Raw genomic sequence first — 22,898 nt, 5'->3', positions numbered from 1 at the left:
ACAAGATCCAATAAAGACATAAAACTAAAATTAAATTAACTTGGCCCATTTTTTTAATAAATCCTTAACAAGTTTAACAAATGATTTCGCCTGAGTTTAATTTGATTACAATGTTAAGATCATTGAGCTATTTTATTAACGAAGGTTTTAATTTTAGGTTAATAACATATTGATACATTTTGTTTGTATCAAGAATAGGTTAATTAAAAAAAAATTAGGCAAAATTTAGCTATTTTTTTTCCTTGTTTCGAGCTCAATTTGGACTCTTAAGGGGTCAAAATGACCTTTGAAACTGTTAAGGGACATTTTTCAGCATGCAAATTGAAAAATTGCACCGGCTTCGGCGAGAATGGTGGCCGAAAAACTCACTAAAGGTGCGATTTGCACCCAAGTCATTAGTTTGTGGTGTTTTGACTACTAAGCAAAGTATAGAGTGCTGGGTGCACCGAAGCCATAGTTGAGAGTGTTGAGGCCAATTTTTCCAAAAAAAGTTATAATTAATAAAGGTTTTAATTTTTTGTCAAAGTAGATTATGTGAATAATGCAAAACGTCAACATAACGCTTTTAAATAAAATGAGGGACTACTCCATATACGCAATCATATAAGTACAACACAAAATTTATAATATTTGGTAGAATTATGAAAAATTGATGTTAATCCAACTTCCACTTATACAAAGTCATCAAAGAATGAACTAACTTTAAGATTATCCAACTCGGTAACTTTTTGTGCCAAACCTAACCTGAATATAAATTTATCATCCATGAATCCGTCCCAAGCTTGACCTAATGCAGCCCGAGAACCTAAATCTAATGAGAATGCTAAATGTACTTGACATGACCCAATCTGAATTTGATCGTAAACCTTAGTTGAAGCATCTTAATTACGACCTGAATACGTGAAGTGACAGCTCTAATTAAACAGTACGTAGCATAATTTAAAGTAAATAACTTTTAATTTTTTTTTTCTCATGTTAAATGTTAAAGCCCAAATATAATGTAAATTCTAGATATCATTTACTAATTTTATTTTTCAAAAAATTTCTTTTTTGGATATGATTATTTTTCACGAAAAAAACTACTTAACTCAATTATAACAAATTTTACTATATTTAGAAAGTGCATGGCAAGGGCCAAAAGCTAGTTTTGTATAGTATCTCAATAGTTAGATAACTATACATTGCTATTTTCATTATATATATATATATATATATATATATATATATATATCCAATGGCAAGCTAATTGTCAAATTAGCTTGCCATGCTACATAACCTTTTAAGCTAATTATCATTTAAGCTCCAAGGCTATCTATTAGCTCACTATTTAAATGAACCACACTTCCTTAATTTACATTTTAAAATTTTATTTTATTTATTCTAATTTGTTTTATTTTAGCAAATTGTTTTCCAAGCAAATTAACTTGACCACAAGCTAATTTGTTTGACCAAACTAATTGCATTTTTTAGCTCCAATGGTCAAGCTAGTAGCTAGAGATTATTTAATATTGCAAGCAAATCCCTAGCTACAACCACTGGAGTTGCTCTTATGACAACTAAATTGCTATATTTTTCCCTTTTGCTAATGATTTGTGTCTATCTTGTGTAGTAGTGCGTTTGGACAAACTAATTTTCCTTTAAATTCAAATGGTCAGGTTAGAAAAGAAAAAAAAAATTAGAAGGAAGTACTAAAGCATAGCGGTTATGTAAAAAAAATTATATAACGGAGGGTATTCAGACTTTTTGCAAATCATAAATTTCTGAAGTACCTCTGTAAATTGTTTAGTACCATTGTAAGCTTCAGTAGTAGTATTTTAAGTCCTAGCAGTACAAAATTGTTATTTAAAAGTACAAAATTCTATTAACTTGTTTAACGCATCAACCTTCAGTGATATCACTTCAAGTCTCAGCGATAAAAATTCAGGAAAAATTGCTCGGAATAATCTGACCTTTGCCTCATCTGCCCAAAATAATCCTACCTTTCGATTATTTTTTAATAATCTGAACTTTATACCTCTCCCGCTCCTAATGGTCCCAAGTGACTTGAAACTGGCTAAACAAGTTACCATTTGTGATTTGGAATTGTTTGCACATGTGTCACCACATGGTTGGTCAAAAAAAAAAAAAAAACCCCTACAACCACCCTCTCTGGCAGTCCCACCACCGAAACCACCTCGCCTACCCAGCTCATCCACTGAAACCACTTCCTCTGCCCACTTTTAGCCCACCGAAACCACCTCCCTCACCCCTAGGAATGGCCGCTCTAATGGGTTTGCGATTTTAAGGCTGATTTTTGGGCGTTTGAAGCGACTGATTTGTGGTGTCTACCGGCGATCGTCGGTGCAGCTGTGGTGGGTGACGACTGATTTTGATAATGGATTCACTTGGTTATTGCTATGGTAAGAGTGGTTGTTGCGGGTTTGCAAAGGAGGATCGGAGCTGGAGTATAAGCTCTGCTTTTTAGGTGGTTTTGCGGGCTGGTGCTGGGGTCAAATCGGCCAGAAACGAGGAGGGTAAGGGAGGGGTTGGTAGGGAAGGGGAAAGGGAAGGGAATTAGTGGCGGGAATCGGGAAGGGGAAGGGAGAGGGAGATCGTGGCCGAAATTGAGTAGGTTTTGGTGGCTGGGGCTGCCAGGATCAGGGTTTGGGTTTTTTTTTTAATTACTTTTAATTTTTTGACCAATCATAGGCTGACACGTGTCTAGTAACTTGTAATAACAATTTAGATGACCGGTTGGGACCATTTAAAGCGAAAGAGGTATAAAGGTCGGATTATTAAAAAATAATCAATAGGTGGGATTATTTTGGGCGGATGAGGCAAATGTCGAATTATTCCGGGCAATTTTTTCAAAAATTTATTGCTCACTCATATAAATCTAGTATCTAGTGGTAGATCTAAAATAACCTAATTTTTTCTTCAAACAAATTTATTCTTTACTTAATAAATAACTATAATTTCTTTTAATAATTTTAGTTTTAGTAGCTGCGTCGATTTGGTATCAAAGTCAAATGGTTAAGTTTAACCCAAGTTGCTAATTAAATTAATAATTAAATAAAATTGGAGAATATGAAGAATTAAACTAATAAATAAATAAAACTAGAGAATATTAGGTCTTCTACTGATTATAAGAAACCTGATTTTAAGCTCTATTATCAGGTTCCTAAAAATACTAGTAATTTTTGCACAACCCTTAATTATATAGTATATCAAATTGGTGAATTAAAATTAGAAGTTGACAACATATATGCTTATTGTGTTAATATTGAAAACAAGATATCAACAACCACAACCGATATTAATTAAAAAGTAAGCGAGCTAAAAGAACAAGAACAAGTTAGACAAGTACAACTTGCTTTAACAAACGAAGTTAGACATTAGTCTAATAAAGAAGTATCAACTAATAAGGAAAAATCGTCTCTTATAAATATAAATACCCTTTTCATAATTTAAATAAAAATAAGAAGTTTATTGTATCACTTCCTAAAAGACCCACTACTGAAAAGGAAAAGAACAAAGTGATTAAAGATGAGTCATCATCTCCAAGAGAAAACGCTTGAAGAATTGAATATCTTATTTGGGTAAAGAAGAAGATCTTGATGAACTAAATGAAATCATGAAAGTAATTTCTAAAAATGGGATTATTGCTTCGAATAATGAAATAAAGGAAAATAATTATTTTTCTTTAGAAGAAGATATATATATATATATATATATATATATATATATATATATATATATATATATATATATATATATATATATATATATATATATATATATATATATAAAGGGATTAATGAAGTTAGATGATCTAGACTTTCTGCCTATTGAAATTATCCAACAAAAGATTGAAAATAAACTAGGTAAAAGAGTAATGGATACTAATGATGTTGTTGGAGAAGAAAATATCAATGAAAATAATAATGTAAACAATGTTATTCAAAGACCTAAGTATCAAGGAGAATGAAGTTGTACATGACCAAGATACATACCGAGGAAGACTACTCGGTTTATTGTCAAGGTTATGCCTAATGAATACCAAAACAAGAAGTAATTGTTTAACGCAAAAGCCAAACTGGTTATAAGATTAACTTAGATGGCTAAGAGATAGACAAGATGTTTTAGATTAGTGGAAAAAGAGCATGCGTGTTGTACTCAATTTAAACACTGAATGGACGTGTGAAGATTTCTTAAACTATTTTGAACATAGCTTTTATAGTTGTGTAGAAGACTGGTATGATTGTATAGATGAAAATGTGAAAAATACATTAAGAGATAGTGAATTTCGTACTAGAATATTTAGACAGTTATGTCAATACATTGAGTTAGAATTCATTGGTACTAAATGAAATATATATCAAAAAAAAATTTAAGAAATGTATCAGTGTATCCATTTGTAATATGAAATATGTCAAGAGCTACATCATGGAATTTAAAACATGTTATTATAAAATTGGTGAAAATGAAACAAATCTTAGAATATTCTATGATAAATTACCAAGTCCTCTTAATGAAGAAATAAGCAAAAAACATAAAGAAGGGAGAGAGAAATTCCTAGCTAGAGACACCCTTTTAGGAAACATAATTGATTTCCTAATAAAATGGATTGAAGGGAAATGTAGAGACTAGAGAGGTTGTGGGAACTCAATAAATGAAGAGACAATTTCTCAATTGTTGGGATATTCCAAATAACTATGGTTGTGAAAGAAAGAGTTATAACAAGAGGAAAAATTATAAGATAATTTGATAGATCAAGAGTCTGAGAAACTTATAAGAAGAGGTATTATAAACATAAATATGGAAAACCCGATAGGTTTTTCAAAAAGGTTTCATATTGTCCTGAAAAAAAGACATGCAAATGTTGGTATTGTGGAGAATAGGACACTATGCTAATGAGTCTAAGAAAGCTAATCATAAACTAAGGAAAGCCTTAAGAAGGTTGGACTACATACCAGAATATGAGGCTTTAGAATTGGCTTTAAGTGATGATAAAGGAATAGTAGAAATAATAATAGAGGAAGAAAGTGAGTATAATGAAGAACGTAAGACAATGAATTTGAAAAAGATAATTATGAGGAAATACATAATATGATGGAAGGAGTGGCATTAGAAAACTCTGAATTAAATGATGATAAGGATAAAAGCAAAATGAACATAAGTGAACTAAAAAGAGTTGAGTATTCAATTGAAGATAAAGATCTAGATCAAATAAACAAAGAAAGTTGGAATTTCCCAAAGTTTACTAAAGATAAAATATTTAAAACTTCTTTCTTTAAAACTATAACTAAATACGTATGTGGAGAAATGGAAGAAAGTATAGTAACTGAAGATTGTGAAAAGAAAGTAGAAGAAATTAATATAATAAACTGGAGAGTCATAAGGAAAAAGGAAATTATGGATATATTTGTATTGGTGCAGTACAAGTATACATAACCCCTTTACAAGATTTTGGTAAAGATGTTAAGCTTTGTTTGTGATATCAGACATAAAGAGTTATATGATCAAATTGTTAGTGGTTTAACCTAGATATTATATAAGCTTAAAAGATTCATATGCTCCAAAGGTTTTAGCTATCATTTTATTAACTAATGGAGTAAAAATGCATAAAGGAACTCCTCCCAGACAATAAAGATGGAAGGTAGTCTATAAGGTTGTTAACACTATAGATTCATCTTTAAGAAACAAATAGTTGATGCTCGAAAATATGCGAAAGGAGGAGGCTCTAGGAAGAAAACTACCCTTACAAAGATAAATCCTAATGAAATATATTGAAAAAACTTGGTAAATTCTTTATGAATCCTACAGTAAGTAACAGGTCAAGTAATAAGTTATTAGTTGATGAATCAGGATTGCTTCATCATGGGATAACGACAAATCCTAGAATGTAGAGAAAAATGGGAATTAGAACACCAAGTCTAAGTAGACAAAACTCAAATATAATAAATATGAAAAAACAAGTCAAAGAAAAACTAGAAGAAGACGAAGAAGAACTATTAGCTTTAATGAATAACTTAATTAAATGAAAAATATGAAACTAAGAAAGGCTTAAAACAACCAGCAAGACATAGTATAGACATTTGTTCATATTCTAATTTTAGAAATAAACTAAGATCCAAATAATCCTATTATTGAAAAAAAAAGGTAATTGGATATAAGACTAAAACTGTGAGTGAACCAGTATATGAAGATGAGGTAAACATGCAAATGGAAGCTTATAACGAAATATCCAGTACTAATCGTCAAAGCATTTATATTCCAATTGATATATGCATTGAAGATTATAATAAATATAAATTATGTGCATACATTAATGGAAGCTTATAACGAAATATCCAATACTAACCGTTATAGCATTTATATTCCAATTGATATATGCATTGAAGATTATAATAAATAAAAATTATGTACATACATTAATAGTGGTTGTTCTATATGTTTTGGAAAAAGATAATTGTTTCCATAATTTTTGTGGAAAAGGCTAAATGTCCTGTGCAAGTTTGAAAATAACATTGTCATGATACATATATATGAAAATAATAGAAGAATTACCAATAGAAATTAGAGGTGTTTAATGATTTTTTTCCTAATTGATGGGCTACTGGTCAGCTTAGTCATGATATGATAATAGGAAATAATTTTCAAAGATTATACTCTCCATGCATTGATCAAATTATCTAACTATTAATAGTCATTCTGTTCCTGTACACAAAATAACTAAAGCTTATACTCATTAGATTATGGAATTTACACGTGGCCAGTATGGTGATAGGGTTACACCTACACAATGAGAGGTTACACTTAGAGTTTCTGAGTGTGATTCAACATTAATAGATCAAATTAAGTAGCAAGGAAAATTATGTGAAAAATTATATTCAACAAATCTATTAGATTATTGGGAAAAGGATAGAGTATTCGCTAAGATAACTCTAACAAATTCGAATAATATTATTGGAGTTAGATAAATGGTTTTATTCCTACCTAGAAAAATTAGAACTGATAAACAAATAAAAGAATTATTGAATAAGCAGTTAATCTGGAGTAGCAAGAGTCCTCATAATAGTCCAGTATTCATGGTAAGAAATCATGCAAAAGAAAAAAGAGGTAAATCTAGAATTGTAATAAATTACAAACAGCTAAATGATAATATTGTGTTTGACGGATATTATACTCCTAATAAAACTATGCCATTCAAAAGAATTCAAGGAGTCACATGGTTTTTTAAAATAGATGGCAAAAGTGGTTACTGGCAAATGGAAAGAAAAAAATTCCATTAATTGCATTCAGTGCCTCTCAAAGGACATTATAAATGGTTAGTAATGAATGCCCTTGGGATTAAAAAATGCTCCTCAATTAATCCAAGGAAAAATGGATAATATTTTTAGAGAGCTTAATCATTGTTGTTTAGTTTATATAGATGATATTCTAATCTTCTCAAAAGACTTAGAGCAACACAAGAATGATCGTATAATTGCAACGCAAAAATGTGTTGAGTATGGTATAATCCTTAGAAAAGATAAATTTCACTATGCTAAACAAGAAATTGAGTTTCTAGGATTAGAATTTAGAGCAGGACAAACAATCTTGCAAAAACATATCATGGAAAAGATTGAAAATTTCTCAGATGAAATTGAAGATGAAAAACACCTAGAAGATTTCTGGGATTTTTAACCAATACTTCAGATTTCATAGAGAATCTCACTTTGTTAAGAAAACCGCTTTAACAAAAACTCAAGAAAGAAATTCTTAGAACTAGAAGAAAAGTAATTCCAAGATTTCAAAGCTATGTGTAAAGATCTTCCTGTACTAACACTTCCTACCAGTGAAGATGATTTAATCCATAAAACATATGCTAGTAATGAGCATTGGAGTGCTGTGTTAAGAAAACAAAGAAGGAGAAAGACTTTGCAAATACAGCAGTGGAAGTTTTAATAAAGCTAAGTTAAATTATCAAACAATGGAAAAAGAATTCCCTAAAGTCATTAGACGAATTGAGAAGTTCTTGATATAATCTTCTTAGCCCCTAAACAGTTTCTAATCAGAACTACTTGGCTTCGTTTAAAAGAATTGGTCTAATATGCAAGCACAAGGAAGACTCCTGTGTTGGCAATTATGGCTTAACAAATTTTCTTTTACTGTTGAACATGTACAGGGATCGAAAAATTCTTTGGCAAATAGCTTGACCAGAGAATTAGCCAATAACGAAGAAGCTCAAGACATTAGAAAAATCTCCTGCTCATCAACTGGAAAAAATGGAAGTAGAGAGAAAGACTCTTATTGAGGAAAATGAGAAAACAATGGAGTGAGTTTCACCCTCCACCTAGGCCTTGATGGAGGCCATGATCATTTCATCAAAAAGGACATCTAGAGACGTTTTGATAAAAAGTGGTATATAGCAGTTAATAGGTTCATGATGTATAATGTAATGGTCATAATCCTGCGACTCATTCCTAATATTCAGAATATAATACTAAGTAAAATAAGAGACAACGAATTCATACTTTGGTACAATTTAGTAGTATCAAGATCATATAAATTGTATGATGTTTTTGATCTATGGGGAAGTAGAATAGCCTTCAACACAAATTCTAGAGTAGGCACTGTGTCAATTAATCCGCATACTCTGGAATAGAGAGAACCATATGTGGAGGTGCACTACATAGCTTGGGATTATGGAATGGTTCATAACATTGTACCATTTCCTGCTAATAATAATACATTCTTTTGGAAACTCACAAAGTTACAAAGGCATGCATTTAGAAGAATTTATGATGCAACGAGATACAAAGGAAGAGTTGAACAAGTCCAAGTACAAAGTGAAAATATCAAAATGGTTGAAGGAAAGGTTAGTTCTCCACGTTTCTTAATCATGTTTGAAGATGTTCATCGCAAAGTCAAAGATCCAATCTATGTCCAGCAAAAAAGAGTAAGAGACCCTACAGAAGCAAGAACTTATGGATTGTTTTATATTGCTCAATATCTTAATCAGTTCATAGCAATAAATGAAGAACCTCCATTCATAATACATGTTGGGAATACTATTATAGTAATGCCAGAATGGTTGAAAATTACTTAGAATGAGTGTTACATGGTAAATCGATGTATTATTATCTTGAAGAAAATGAAGCTGGAAGATATTTATCCTTAGAGGGAAAAGAACATTTATTAGAGATCTTTATCACATGAGATGAATCATATGCTGCCAAATGTGTGATAGATTTCAGTATAGAAGAAGAAAACCCCATGCGTGTCCACTATGAAGATAGTAATAAAGACATCGAGGGTGGTCTACAAGAAATGATGATGGATGAGATAATGGATTCATGAGCCCACATCAGCAATAATGCAATCTACTTTCACAATAACCACGTTTTATTAATTATTATTGTTTTAAAGTGTCTTTAGAAAAGCAGTGGAGTACAATCACTTGTTAAGTCATGATTTTTTATAAGCCACAGAAAGTGTCGGTTGTTTGTGTAAGCATCCCTCTACAGAAATGGCATTAGGGAAAGAGTGAAGGCATAGCTGGAAGAGTAAGCTAGAGCATTATTCTGAAAACATTAGAGAGTCCTTTAGAGAAAATTCTCACCTTAAGAGACAGATTAGTTCTTCATCTCTCTAAAAGTAGAGAAAACTCTGGTTCAGCTTGTGTCTGTTTAACCTTTAAATAAGTGTGTTGTAAAATATGAGTGTTGTAATCTTTCCAAATTAAATAAAAGGTTCGTTCAAGAAGGGAATGTTATCCCCTTAAACCTTATATATCAAACGAATATTTATGTTTAAGAATTTTCATCATAAAACAATAAAAATTGTTTGATTAAGAGACTATATGGTCTAAAGTAGGAAACAAATTATATTTATATTGTGCTTATCTAAGGAAGATAGGGTTGGGGTTAGCTACCTTGGTAAAGTTGGAAGCTCAGAACGATGCATGTTCCATTATCGACTGAGTTTAGGTAACGACCAAAAGTCTCTTGTTAAATAATTTAATTGTTATTACGAAACGTGGTGGGCTATTAAACTCAAAAGCTCATAACTCTAGAGTTTTTCTTTACTTTAAAAGAGATGGAAAACCAATCAATCTCTTAAGGTGAGGATTTTGTCTAGAGAACTCTCTAATGTTTTCAAAAGAATGTTCTAGCTTACTCTTCCAATTCTGCCTTCACTCTTTATCTAATGCCCTTTATATAGGAGAAGCCTTACACAGACTACCAACACTTTCTAAGGCTTACAACAAATCAATACTAAACAAGTGATTGTATTCACTACTTTTCTAAATACACTTACAAACAATAATAATTAATAAAACGTGGCCAGTGAAAGTAGATTGCAATTGTTGATGAAGGCTCAAGAATCCATTTCTCATCCCACATCATGTCTTATAGACCACCCTCGCTATCTTTACTATCTTCATAGTGGACACGCATGGAGTTATCTTCTTCTATATATACCAAAATATATAACACATTTGGCAGCATATGATTCTTCCTATGCGACAAAGATCTCTAGTAAATGCTCTTTTCCCTCTAAGGATAAATAGATTCCAGCTTTAACTTCTTCAAGATAAACATACACTGATTCTCCGTGTAACACTCCTTCTTCTAAGTAATTCTTTAACCGTTCTAGCGCTACTATAGTAGTATTCCCAACATCTATTATGACTTGGGGTTCTTCATTTATTGCTATGAACTGATTAAGATATTGAGTAATATAGAAAAATCCATAAACTCTTGCATTCGTAAGGTCTCTTACTCGTCCTTGCTGGATACATATTGGATCTTTGACTTTGCGATGAACATCTTCAAACATGATTAAGAATTGTGGAGATCGAACTAACTTTTCCTTCAACTATTTAGATGCTTTAACTTTGCACTTGAACTTGTTCAACCTTCCTTTGTATCTTATAGCATCATAAATTCTTCTAAATGCATACCTTTGAAACTTTGTGAGTTTCCAAAAGAATGTAGTATTATTATTAGGAAATGGTACAACGCTATGAACCATTCCATAATCCTAATCTCTACAGTGCTCAGCCACATATGGTGTTCTTCGTTCAAGATTATGTGGATGAATTGATACAGTTCCTACTCTGGAGTTTGTGTTGAACATTATTCTACTTCCCCCCATAGATTAAAAACATCATACACCTGTTAAGATCTTGATACAACTAAATTGTACCAAAATTTAAACTATCCATCTCTTATTTTATTTAGTATTGTATCCCGAATAATAGAAATGAATCGTAGGTTTATGACCATTACTTCGTACATCAGAAATCTTCTAACTACTACAACTTTTAATCAAACTGTCTCTAGATATTTTTTATGAAATGATCATGGCTTCCATCAAGGCCCAGGTGGAGGGTAAAACCCACTCCGTTGCTTTCTTAGTTTCCTCAATAAGAGTCTTTCTCGCTGCCTCCATATTTTCCAGTTGATGGGCAAGAGGTTTTTATGATGTCTTAAGGTTCTTCGTCATTTGATAATTCTCTATTCAAGCTATCTACCTAAGAATTCTTCAATCCATATATATGTTCAACATTGAAAGAAAATTAGTTAAGCCATAATTGCCAATGCAGGTGTCTCCCTTGTGCTTGCATATTAGACGATTTTTTTAACAAAACCAAGTATGCCTTTACAATCTTTTTTATTAAGAACTATTTAGGGGCTAAGAAGGTTATGAACTTCTCAATCCCTCTAATGAATGTAAGGATTTCTTTTTGCATTGTAGGATAATTTAACTCAGCTTATTTATTAAAACTTCCAATGTTGTATCTGCAGAGTCTTTCTCCTTCTTTGACTTTTAACACAACATTTCAGTGCTCATTACTCGGCATCCGTTTCAAGGATTAAATTATCTTTACTAGTAGGAAATGTTAGTACAGGAAGATCTTTACTTATAGCTTTTATATTTTGAACAATTTCGAAATCAAAACTTTTCTTTCAATTCCAAGTAATTCCTTTCTTGAATTTTTGTTGTAGTGGTTTTGCTAACATGGCAAGATTCTCTACGAAATCAGAAGCATAGGTTAAACATCCTAGAAACCATTCTAGTTGTTTTCTGTCTTCAATTTCATCTGGTAATATTTCAATATTTTCTAAGATATGTTCGCATGATTATTTGTCATGCTTTAATTTCTAATCTAATAATCTCAATTTCTTTTTAAGCATGACACATTTATCTTTTCCAAGGATTATACCATGCTCAACATATTTTTGAGTTACAGTCTTAAGATCGTTCTTATGTTGCTCTAAGTCTGTTGAGAAGATTAGAATACCATCTAAGTAAACCAAACAACAATGATTAAGCTCTCTAAAAATATTAGCTCTCTAAAAATATTATCCTTTCTTCGTTGAAATATGTGGAGCATTTTTAATCCAAAAAACATTATTAACCATTCATATTGTCCTTGTGGGGCACTGAATGCAACAAATGAAATGCTTTTTTCTTCCATTTTAATTTACTAGTAACCACTCTTGCAATCCATTTTAAAAAACTAGGTGGCCCCTTGTATTCTACTGAATAACACAATTTTTTTAGGAAAGTAATAGCCATCAAATAAAGTGTTATCATTTAGTTGTGTGTAATTTATTACCATTTTAGCTATACCTCTTTTTTCTTTTGCATGATTCCTTACCATAAATGTTGGACTATTATGAGGACTCTTGCTATTCCCGATCAACTTCTTAACTCAACAATTCTTTAATTTGTTCATCAAATTCTAATATATCTTGGTAGATATAAATCATTTGTCTTACTCTAATAATCTTATTCGGATTTGTTAAAGTTATCTTAGCAAATGCTTTATCCTTTTTCCAATGTTCTCATGGATTTGTTGAATATTATTTTTTTGCATATTTTTTCTTGTTGCTTAATTATTTGATATATTAATGATGAATCACACTAAAAAATTCTAAGTACAACCTCTCGTTGTTAAAGTGTAGCCCTATCACCACACTGGTTGTGCATAAATTCCATAGGTTGATGAGTATAAGTCGTTAATTTCTGTATAGGAAAGAATGACTATTAATAATAAAGATTATTTGATTAATGGTTTGAGTGCATGGAGAGTATAATCTTTGAAAGTTATTTCCTATTATCATATCATAACTATGTTGATCAGTAGCCCATAAAAAAATGAATAACACATTAAAATCCTCCAATTTCTATTGATAATTCTTCTATTATTATCATATGCATCATGACAATGTTATTAGCAATTCTAACTTGCATAGGATTTTATTATTTTTCCACAAGAATTTTGGAAATAAAGATCTTTTCCAAGACATGTAGAACAACCACTATCAATATATGCACATAAATTTATATGTATTATATTATTCAATGAATATATCAATTGGAATATATATAAATGATATTATGATTTGTACTGGATATTTCATTGTAAGCTTCCATTTACATGTTCATCTCATCTTCATATACTCTTCACTCACAATTTTGGTCTTATATCCAATTTTACTTTCTTTATTCAATAATAGGATTATTTGGATCTTCGTTTATATTTGAATTAGAACATAAACTAATATCTACACTATGTCTCACTGGTTTTTTTAAGGCTAAGATCGAGTGTAAAAGAAAGGTAATTGACATGCATGTGTATACCAGATTAAAGTTATTTCTTATTATCATGGTTTAAGACTAATATCCTCTTTTGATTTTTCATCGACTTGTTTTTCATCTTTATTATATTTGAATTTTGCCTACTCAAACTTGGCGATTTAAGGCTCATACTTCTTTGCATTATAGAGTTTGTTGTTATCCCATGATAAAGCAATCATGATTCGTCAATTAATAACTTACTTTGTCTATTACTAACGACAAGATTCATGAATAATTCTTCCCAAGTTTTTTTAATTTCTATTTCATTATAATTTGCTTTTATAGAGGTAATTTTCATTCCAAGGCCTCCTCCTTGCTCATATTTTTGAGCATATACTGTTTGTTTCTTAAAAGATGAATGTTAACCAACTTGTAGACTACGTTATACCTTCCATCTTAATTGTATGGTCGAGTTCCTTTATACATTTTTAAACATCAGTTAATAACTTGATAGCTAAAAATTTGGAGCATATGAATCTTCTAATTAAGCTCACATAATATCTAGGTTCAGATACATAACTTATAGTTTCTTAACTAAAATTACATGTGATACCACTAACAGTTTGATTGTAGAACTCCTTATGTCTAATATCACAAACAAAGTTTAAGCATTTAACATCCTTATCGAAATTTTGTGAAGGAGTTATGTATACTTGTACTGCACCAATACAAATATAACTATAATTTCCTTTTTATTTATGGTTTTTAATGCTTTTCAAGTTTATGATATTAATTTCTGCTGCTTTTTTTTCACAATCTTCGATTATACTTCATTCCAGTTCTTCATGTACATATTTAGTTCTAGTTTTAAAGAGAGAAGTTTTAAATATTTTATCTTTAGTAATCTGGGGGAAATTCAAACTTTATTTGTTCATTTGATCTAGATCTTTATCTTCAACTAAGTACTCAATTCCTTTTAGTTGACTTATAATCATTTTACTTCTATCCTCATTATCATGAGTTCCCTAATACTTCTACTTCCATCACATTATTTATTTCTTCGTAATTTTCATCTTTAAATTCATTGTCTTTAGGTTCTTCGTTATAATCACTTTCTTCCTCTATCTATTATTTCTACTATTCCTTTATTATTACTTAAAGCTAATTCTAAAGTCTCACCTGGCCTTTTGGTATTTTTTAGGTAATCCCGACTACCTAAGGCTTCCATGAGTTTATGATTAGGTTTCTTACATGCGTTAGCATAGTGACCTAATTCTCCACAAAACAACACTTACATGTTTATGTTTATAATACTTGTTCTTATAGGTTTCTCCTCTTGGTTTATTAAATTTATTTTTCTTATAGTTTTTCCTCTTGTTATAACTTTTTCTTTCACATTTAGAATTATTTGAGAAACCCTAACCAGTGAGAAATTGTCTCTTCATTTGTGGAGTTCCTATAGCCTCTCTACATTTCTTTTCAATTCTTTTTTTAGGAAATCAATTTTGTTTCTTAGGATGTCCCTAACTAAATTTCTCTGTTCATTCTTGACATTTTTCGCTTATTATTTATTAAGAAGACTTGGTAATTTATCATATAACATTCCAAGGTTTGTCTCATTTTTCACTAATTTTATGATAATATGTTTAAAATTCCATTATATAGCTCTCAAAACATTTCATATTAAAAATGGACAAATTACTTCACTTTCTTTGATATTCCAATCATTTTTCAATAGGATCTGCTTTAGGATCAATGAATTCTAACTCAATATAATGACATAACTGTCTAAACATTCTAGTAGGAGATTCACTGCCCCTTAATGTCATTTTGATTTATTCATCTATACCATCATACCAGTCTACATAGCCATAAAAGCTATGCTCGATATAGTTTATGAAATTTTCAGAAATCCATTCAGTATTTAAATTGAGTACACTACTCATGCTATTTTTCCACTGATCTAAAACATCTTGTTTATCTCTTACACCATCTAATTTAAGCTTATAACCAGTTTGACTTATGGATTCAAAAGCTACTTCTTGTTTAGGTATCTGATTAGGCATAACCTTGACACTTAGGGCCTGTTCTCTTCAGCATATTTTCAGTTCAGTTTAGTAAGGTTCAATTTAGTTCAGTTTTTAATTTCCTTCTCTCATAAAATATTCAGTTCAGTTTAAGTTCACCTCCAATCAGTTCAGTTCAGTTCAGTTCAACTCAGTTCAATAAATCAAAATAGGCCCTAAATCGGGTAGTCTTTTTTGGTACGTATCTTGATCGTGTACAACTTCTTTCTCCTTAATACCTAGATCTTTTGATAACATTGTTTACATTATTATTTTCTTTAATAATTTCTTCTCCAACATCATTATTAGGATATTTTGACTTTTACCACCAAAAAAATCAAAAACTTGTTTTTTATCACCAAAACTTTTATTTTACCGCCAAAAAAAATTCTAAAAATTGTTTTTTACCACCTAACGTCAAGAAAACCGTTAAATCTAACGATTTTAAAAAATTCTTCGAATTTCGTGCGCAAAACATGTTCTTCATAGGTTTAGGGGCATTTTGGCCCTATGGGTCCAATTTGAGGTCAGAGTTGACAAAAAAAGATCGAAAATGTCTCGTTTTGCGTGTTTTATGAAAATCAAGGTATTTTTAAACACGCAAAATGAGTCATTTTCGATTATTTTTTGTCAATTCTGACCTGAAATTGGACTCAAAGAACCAAAATGCCCCCAAAACCCCTAAAGACCATGTGTTTGATACAAAAATCAAAGAATTTAAAAAATTCTATTAGGTTTTTAACGACAGGTGGTAAAAAATAATTTTTTATTTTTTATTTGGTGGTAAAATAAAAGTTATAGAAGTTTTGGTGGTAAAAAATAATTTTTTGATTTTTTTTTGTGGTAAAAGTAAAAAAATCCTCATTATTATCCATTATTCTTTTACCTAATTCACTGTCAATCATTTGTTGAATAACTTCAATAGGTAGAAAGTCTAGATAATCTAACTTCTTAAATCCCATTTAATTTGTTGATATAAATCTTCTTCTAAAAAGACATAATTATTTTCTTCTATTTCATTATCAAAAGCAATCCCTTTTTCATAAATTACTTTCATGATTTGATTTAGTTTATCGGGGTCTTCTTTCTTATCAAATAAGATTTGTAATTCTTCAAGCATTTTGTCCTGAAGATGATGATGGCTCATGTTTAATGTCTTTGTTCTTTTCCTTTTCACTAGTGGGTCTTTTAGGGAGTGATACTATAAACTTCTTGTTTTTATATAAATTCTAAAAAAGGATTTATATTATTTATAAGGAACGATTTTTCTTCATTAAGTGATACTTATTTATTAGACTGATGTCAAACTTCATTGGTTAAAGCAAGTTATATTTGTTTAACTTGTCCTTTTAGCTCACTTAAATTTTTATTAATATGATATGTTGTTGTTAACATCTTGTTCTCAATATTAGTACAACAAGCATATATGCTATCAACTTTCATTTTTAATTCACCAATTTGATCTACTATATAATTAAGAACTAGGCTAAAATTAATAGTATTTTCATGAATGTAATATTAGTGTTTAAAATCAGGTTTTTGTACATTTAGTAGACAGCTTAGTATCATCTACTTTTACTTTATTATTAGTTTAATTAGCAACTTGGCTTAATCTTAACCGTTTGGCTCTAATATCAAATTAACACAACTACTAAAAATTAAGATTATTAAAAGAGATTATAGACATTAATAAAGCACGAAGTAAAATTGCTTACTAAAAAATCAACTTATTTGAGGTCAACCACTGAATACTAGTTTGATACCATTGAGCAATAATTTCCTACCAGTGACACTTAAAATAATGGAAAATTTGCAAATTGCAGCCATTTTAAAAAAAAAAAATTGCATATTGCAGCCCAAAAGTTGTTATAAATTGTACATTGCAACCCAATTCAATATTTTCATTGATTTGCGTATCGAAAAATGTTCGGTTAAGGTTTTAGCGTCCATTTTAGCCCTTAAATACTTGCTCCACTTTCCATTTGCGGTCGTTTTAAAATAATTACTTCCTTCATTTTTAAATACTTGCTCCACTTTCCATTGGTGGTCGTTTTAAAATACTTGCTCTATTTCCTTATTTAGAAAGCTTTTACAATATTTAATTCATTTCTCTCAACTAGTGGACCCAACACAAATCATATTTTATTAATTTCATATTCACTCTCCTCCAATTCTTTCACATACTTTTTCTTTTTACAATTTTTTATCCTTCCACCAACCTCACTACTTTCATATTTTATTATTTTCTCCAATTTCTCCTAAAACTCCGCACATGGGAAAATGAATCAAGTATTTAAAAATGGAGGAAGTAATTATTTACTGCTTGGTCTATAAAATATATCATTGTGACCTGTAATGGTACTAAAGCTTTTTACAAAAAGTATTCTTTTTTTTTAAAACATTTACAAAAAGTATTCTGATATAGTGAAATTCCTAAATTATCCCATGAGATTTGCAGCTCATTGTTAGCCGTTGGTACTTCCTCCCTTTGGAATCCCTCAAAAACTAGTATGATCCCTAAATATAATTTCTCATGGATACTTTCGACAACCAATATAAACCATTGGTGTTGTGACTATTCCACGGTAAGATAGAAAGAACTAAGGCACCATTTTTCCATCAGTATTATTGCTTAGTACTTACACGACAGTGCACCAACTTTCTAATTTAAAAATGGAAAACTCTCTCTCGAAAAACCCTCTGAGTGCGACTAAGAATGCGAAAAATGGTGCTCCTTCCCTTGAGGAAAGAGACCAATTGGATCGATCAAACAAGAAACCAAAAAGAAAAATAAACCATTTGATATCTAATGCTACTGCTGAAGATGGTGAGTAGATGGCTGATGCTAGTGTCGAGAAGAAAGCAGATAAGGATACTACCATGGGGGAAAAATAGCCTATGGCAGGGCCAAATGGAGGTACAATTTCGTTTAAGGATTTGCTAATGGGTGAGTCCTCTATCCCCAAAGGTCCTCAAATGGAGATTCTGGATATAAAGGATGAAGAGGAATAGAGTCAGATGATGAAAGTATCCCTAAGGAAATTCTTAATGATGAAAGACGTACTGTGATTAGGTTATCAAAGGAGGAAAAAACAAGGCTTCGACAGCCATGGAAAACTTCTTTGATAATAAAGTTGTTTAGTGGTAAGATTGGTTACATGGGATTGATCAGAAGACTGAAGAAAAAGTGGAATATCAAGGGAAAATTAGCCCTCGCTGATATTGGTTGCAGCTACTACATAGCAAGATTCACAAACAAAGCGGATTACAACTATGTATTGACTCAAGGTCCATGGTTACTTGATGATAATTACCTCACGATAAGGAAGTGAGTTCCTAATTTCATTCTTGATGAAGCACCAATCAAGGTCCTTACTGCTTGGGTTCGTATACCCAACTTACCAGTGGAGTATTTTGATATCAACTTCCTTAACAAAATTGGTTCGAAAATTGGCAAAGTGTTAGGGTTGACAAAACTACTACTCAAGCTGAACGGGGTCAATTTACTAGAATTAGAGTGGAGATTGATCTCTCAAAGCCATTATTATCCAAGTTTTGGTTAAAAGGAAGAGTTTGGAGAGTCCAATATGAAGGAATCTGTATGATTTTCTTTAAGTGTGGCAAGCTTGGACATGCTGAAGATGATTGTTCTCTGAATCATGAAGAGAACCAGAGTACTGCTATGACAATTCACAATAAAATCCCTTGCATAATCATAATCCTAAGCCTAAAGAGACTGAGGACTTTGGTTCATGGATGATGGTGAAGAAGCCAGGCCGCAAAAAGAACACCAAACAGGACAAAAGCCCAATTGGAGGAGCAAAACCAAATTCGGGTGGAGTACAAATTTTGGAAAGAAATAATGTTAATCTTGGTGGAGCTGGAAACAAGGGATTGGGGTCAAGATTTGCCATGTTGGAGGGTCATGATGAGGAAATTTTGGAGAATGGAAAGGAGAAAAATAAGGAGGCAGAAAATATGGTTGAAGATAAAGATGGAAGTTTTATCGAGACGATTCCTATCTTTAGAGTAAATAATATTCCCTCAGGTCAATCTCATTCAAAATTCAAAAAAAATCCTACCAAAGTTTATCAGGAAAAAAAGAAGATTTTACCTTCCAAAAATAACACTGAGCCTCTAAAGGAAATTAATGATAATCAAAATATTATTAATAAAAATAATAAGGAAGTCCACGCAGGAAAGGAAAATTCATCTTATTCCTTCCATGCCCCTAAAGCAGCCAACACAAAGGAAAATATTCAAGCAAATTCAAGCATTCTAAAGGCTAGCAAGGTGATTATTCAAGAAGCAGAAGTGCAAGACGAAGCAATCACTCATGTCTCAAACTCTTTCACCGATCACCCTAAAAGTTGCTACAGACAAGATACTTTGTATATGACACTTGATGGAGGAGCCATACATGGTAATTTTGAACCCCCTGATTCATGTACTGGAAGTGCAACTCGAATCGATGCTACCACCAACTACAACCCCATTGGAGTTGGTAGCCACTATGAAGATTCCCAATGAGTTTAAGCGTTTGCTTAGATTCATTAGTGATGCATATATTTCTCTTTAGCTTCTATACCTTTTTTCTATGGAAGATACAATCCCGAATTCAGCTCCGGACTCTCTACCAATTACTTGTATGGTGTGGAACGTGTAAGGTGTGGGTAGTAGAAATTTTATCTCTTCTCTTAAGGATTTGGTTAGGATTAACAAGCCTAATGTCCTTACTTTGGTTGAAATGCATATGGGTGGTGAACATGCTCTTAAAATTGCTTCGATCCTTGGCTATGATGGTCATGTGAGAACGGATGCTGTGGGGGTTAGTGGTGGCATTTGGGTGTACTGGAAAAAAGATGTTGTCACTGTTAGCCCGATTTATAAGCACAATTAACATATCACCATGGAAATCTCACGTGTTGGAGCTATACCATGGTACTTCACGGAAAATTATGCAAGCCCATACCTTACTAAGAGGAAAGAATTATAGGATGAGCTAGAAAATTTTGCTTATACTCATGACAAACCTTAGCTTATGGCAGGGGATTTTAATGACACTCGATTCCCATCGGAAAGAAACACTTCTTGTAGTGAGACTAATAGAAGATCGGTTAGGTTCAATGAGTGGATTGAAGGCATGCATGGACTTATTAGAGGTGGATTTTTCCGGTGCAGCTCACACGTGGGCTAGAGGTAAAACTCCCAAAACTAGACAGAGTGGTCGACTGGATAGAGCGTTATGTAATGATCAGTGGGCATTGAGATTTGATAGAGCTTCTATGCGCCACCTTACTGCAGCATTTTCAAATCATTGTCCCATCTTTATCTAACCCAATGGTTTTGTCCCGCATGAGGCTATTCATAGGCCTATTCGCTTCCAAGCAGCGTGGCTATAACATGAAAATTTTTCAGAGTTCGTTGAACAAAATTGGAGCAAAAGCAGCCCTCTTGTGCTTGCACTTTCTAAGCTATCCTCGGATTTGCAAAATTGGAATAGGGACACGTTTGGAAATATTTTTAAGAAAAAAAGGATCCTGCTTGCTCGGCTTGGTAGAATTCATAAATCACTCTCAAAACGTGTTGACAGGGGACTTTTTAAATTGGAGGCAAAGCTTCGAAAAGAGTTGGATGAAATTCTAGACCGTGAAGAGACTCTTTGGTATCAAAAATCCCGAATAACTTGGCTCCAAGATGGAGATAGAAACACCACTTTCTTCCACCTAAGCACAATTGTACGAAGATGGAAGAACAAAATCACTGCCTTAAAATGAGGGTACGTGGATTCAAGACAAGAATGAGATACAAAATCTCATTGTTGATTTTTTCTCGGAACTCTTCACAGTGGAGGGTGAGCAGGGGAATTGGGACATACCTCAGGATATCTAACCTAAACTTTCGAATATTGATTGGGGGCTTCTCACTAGATACTACTCGAAGCTGGAGATCGACGAAGTCATTAAAGAAATGGGTGCTCTCAAAGCCCCGGGGCCCGATGGTTTCCAAAAAGTTCTATTCTACCAAAAAAATTGGGAATTGTTGTCCAGAAACGTTTATGACATAGTTCCTAGGAGAGCTTGAATAACACTTACATTGCTTTGATTCCGAAGGTGGAAAATCCAGAACTTGCATCTCAGTTCCGATCGATTGGCCTTTGTAATGTAGCTTACAAAATAATTACAAAGGTAATCATAAATCGAATTAAATCGGTTCTCCCTCATCTTATTTCTAACACTCAGTCGAGTTTTGTTCCTGGGCGTCAAATCACAGATAACATAGTTATTATGCAAGAGGTGTTACACACTATGAAAAAGAAACAAGGGGCGGTTGGCTATATGGCTATTAAAATTGATTTTGAAAAACCCTACGATCGGCTTAGGTGGTCCTTCATTCGAGACACGCTTGTACAAATGAACTTACCAATTACTATGGTTGAAGTTATATCATGGACTGTGTTACCACCGCTTCACTTCAAGTATTATGGAACGGTGAACCTTTGAAAAGCTTCAAACCAAGTAGGGGAATTTGACAGGGAGACCCTTTATCCCCCTACTTGTTTGTGATGTGCATGGAACGCTTCTACCAAGTGATTGAAGAAGCAATTATTCAAGATAAGTGGACGACTATTCGTGCAAGCAGAGATGGTCCAGCTCTTTCGAATCTTTTCTTTGCAGATGACATTGTGTTATTTGTTGAAGCAAGCGTCGACCAAGCTGCTTTAATTCGATCTTGCCTAATAGATTCTGCATTGCCTCTGGACAGAAAGTCAGCTTACCAAAGTCAAGGGTTTTTTCTCTAAGAACATTGATATGGAGAAGCAACTTGAGATCAGTTCTGAGTTGCGCATGGAAGTTACGAACGATTTGGGAATGTATCTAGGTATGCCACTGTCAAGTAGGGTTACCAAAGAAACTTTTAGCCACTTGTGTGAAAAAATCGACCGTCGTTTGACTGGATGGAAATCTAAGTATCTCTCCCTAGTTGGGAGAATTACCTTGGCTAAGTCTACTTTAGCAACCATGTCATACTATTCGATGCAAACCGCTAAGATACCGAAATTAATTTGTGATAATATTGATAAATAAAACTAGGCGGTTTGTGTGGGGTGGAAGTGAGGATAAGAAGAAAGTTCATCTCTTATCTTGGGAGTGCCTTCAAAGACCCAAAGAATTCGGAGGACTTGTATGTATTCGGCCAAGCAAGCTAATTCGGCTTTTCTCACCAAGCTAGGGTGGAGAATGCTTACAGAACCTAATACACTTTGGGCTAGAG

The 22,898-nt window shown here is 32.2% G+C and overlaps 1 protein-coding gene across 1 annotated transcript in view; it reads right to left on the bottom strand.

The window, feature by feature from the left end:
- LOC145581048 (uncharacterized) overlaps positions 1-22,898 on the bottom strand; it is a 47,032-nt gene that overhangs the window by 5,155 nt on the left and 18,979 nt on the right. The gene's annotated exons all lie outside the window — the stretch shown is intronic.

The sequence above is a fragment of the Chenopodium album genome, chromosome 15 (assembly GCF_948465745.1).
Source record: "Chenopodium album chromosome 15, dcCheAlbu1.1, whole genome shotgun sequence".
NCBI classification, from domain to species: Eukaryota; Viridiplantae; Streptophyta; class Magnoliopsida; order Caryophyllales; family Amaranthaceae; genus Chenopodium; species Chenopodium album.
Note: the sequence above shows the minus strand (reverse complement) of the source record. Positions and strands in the feature narration are given on the sequence as shown.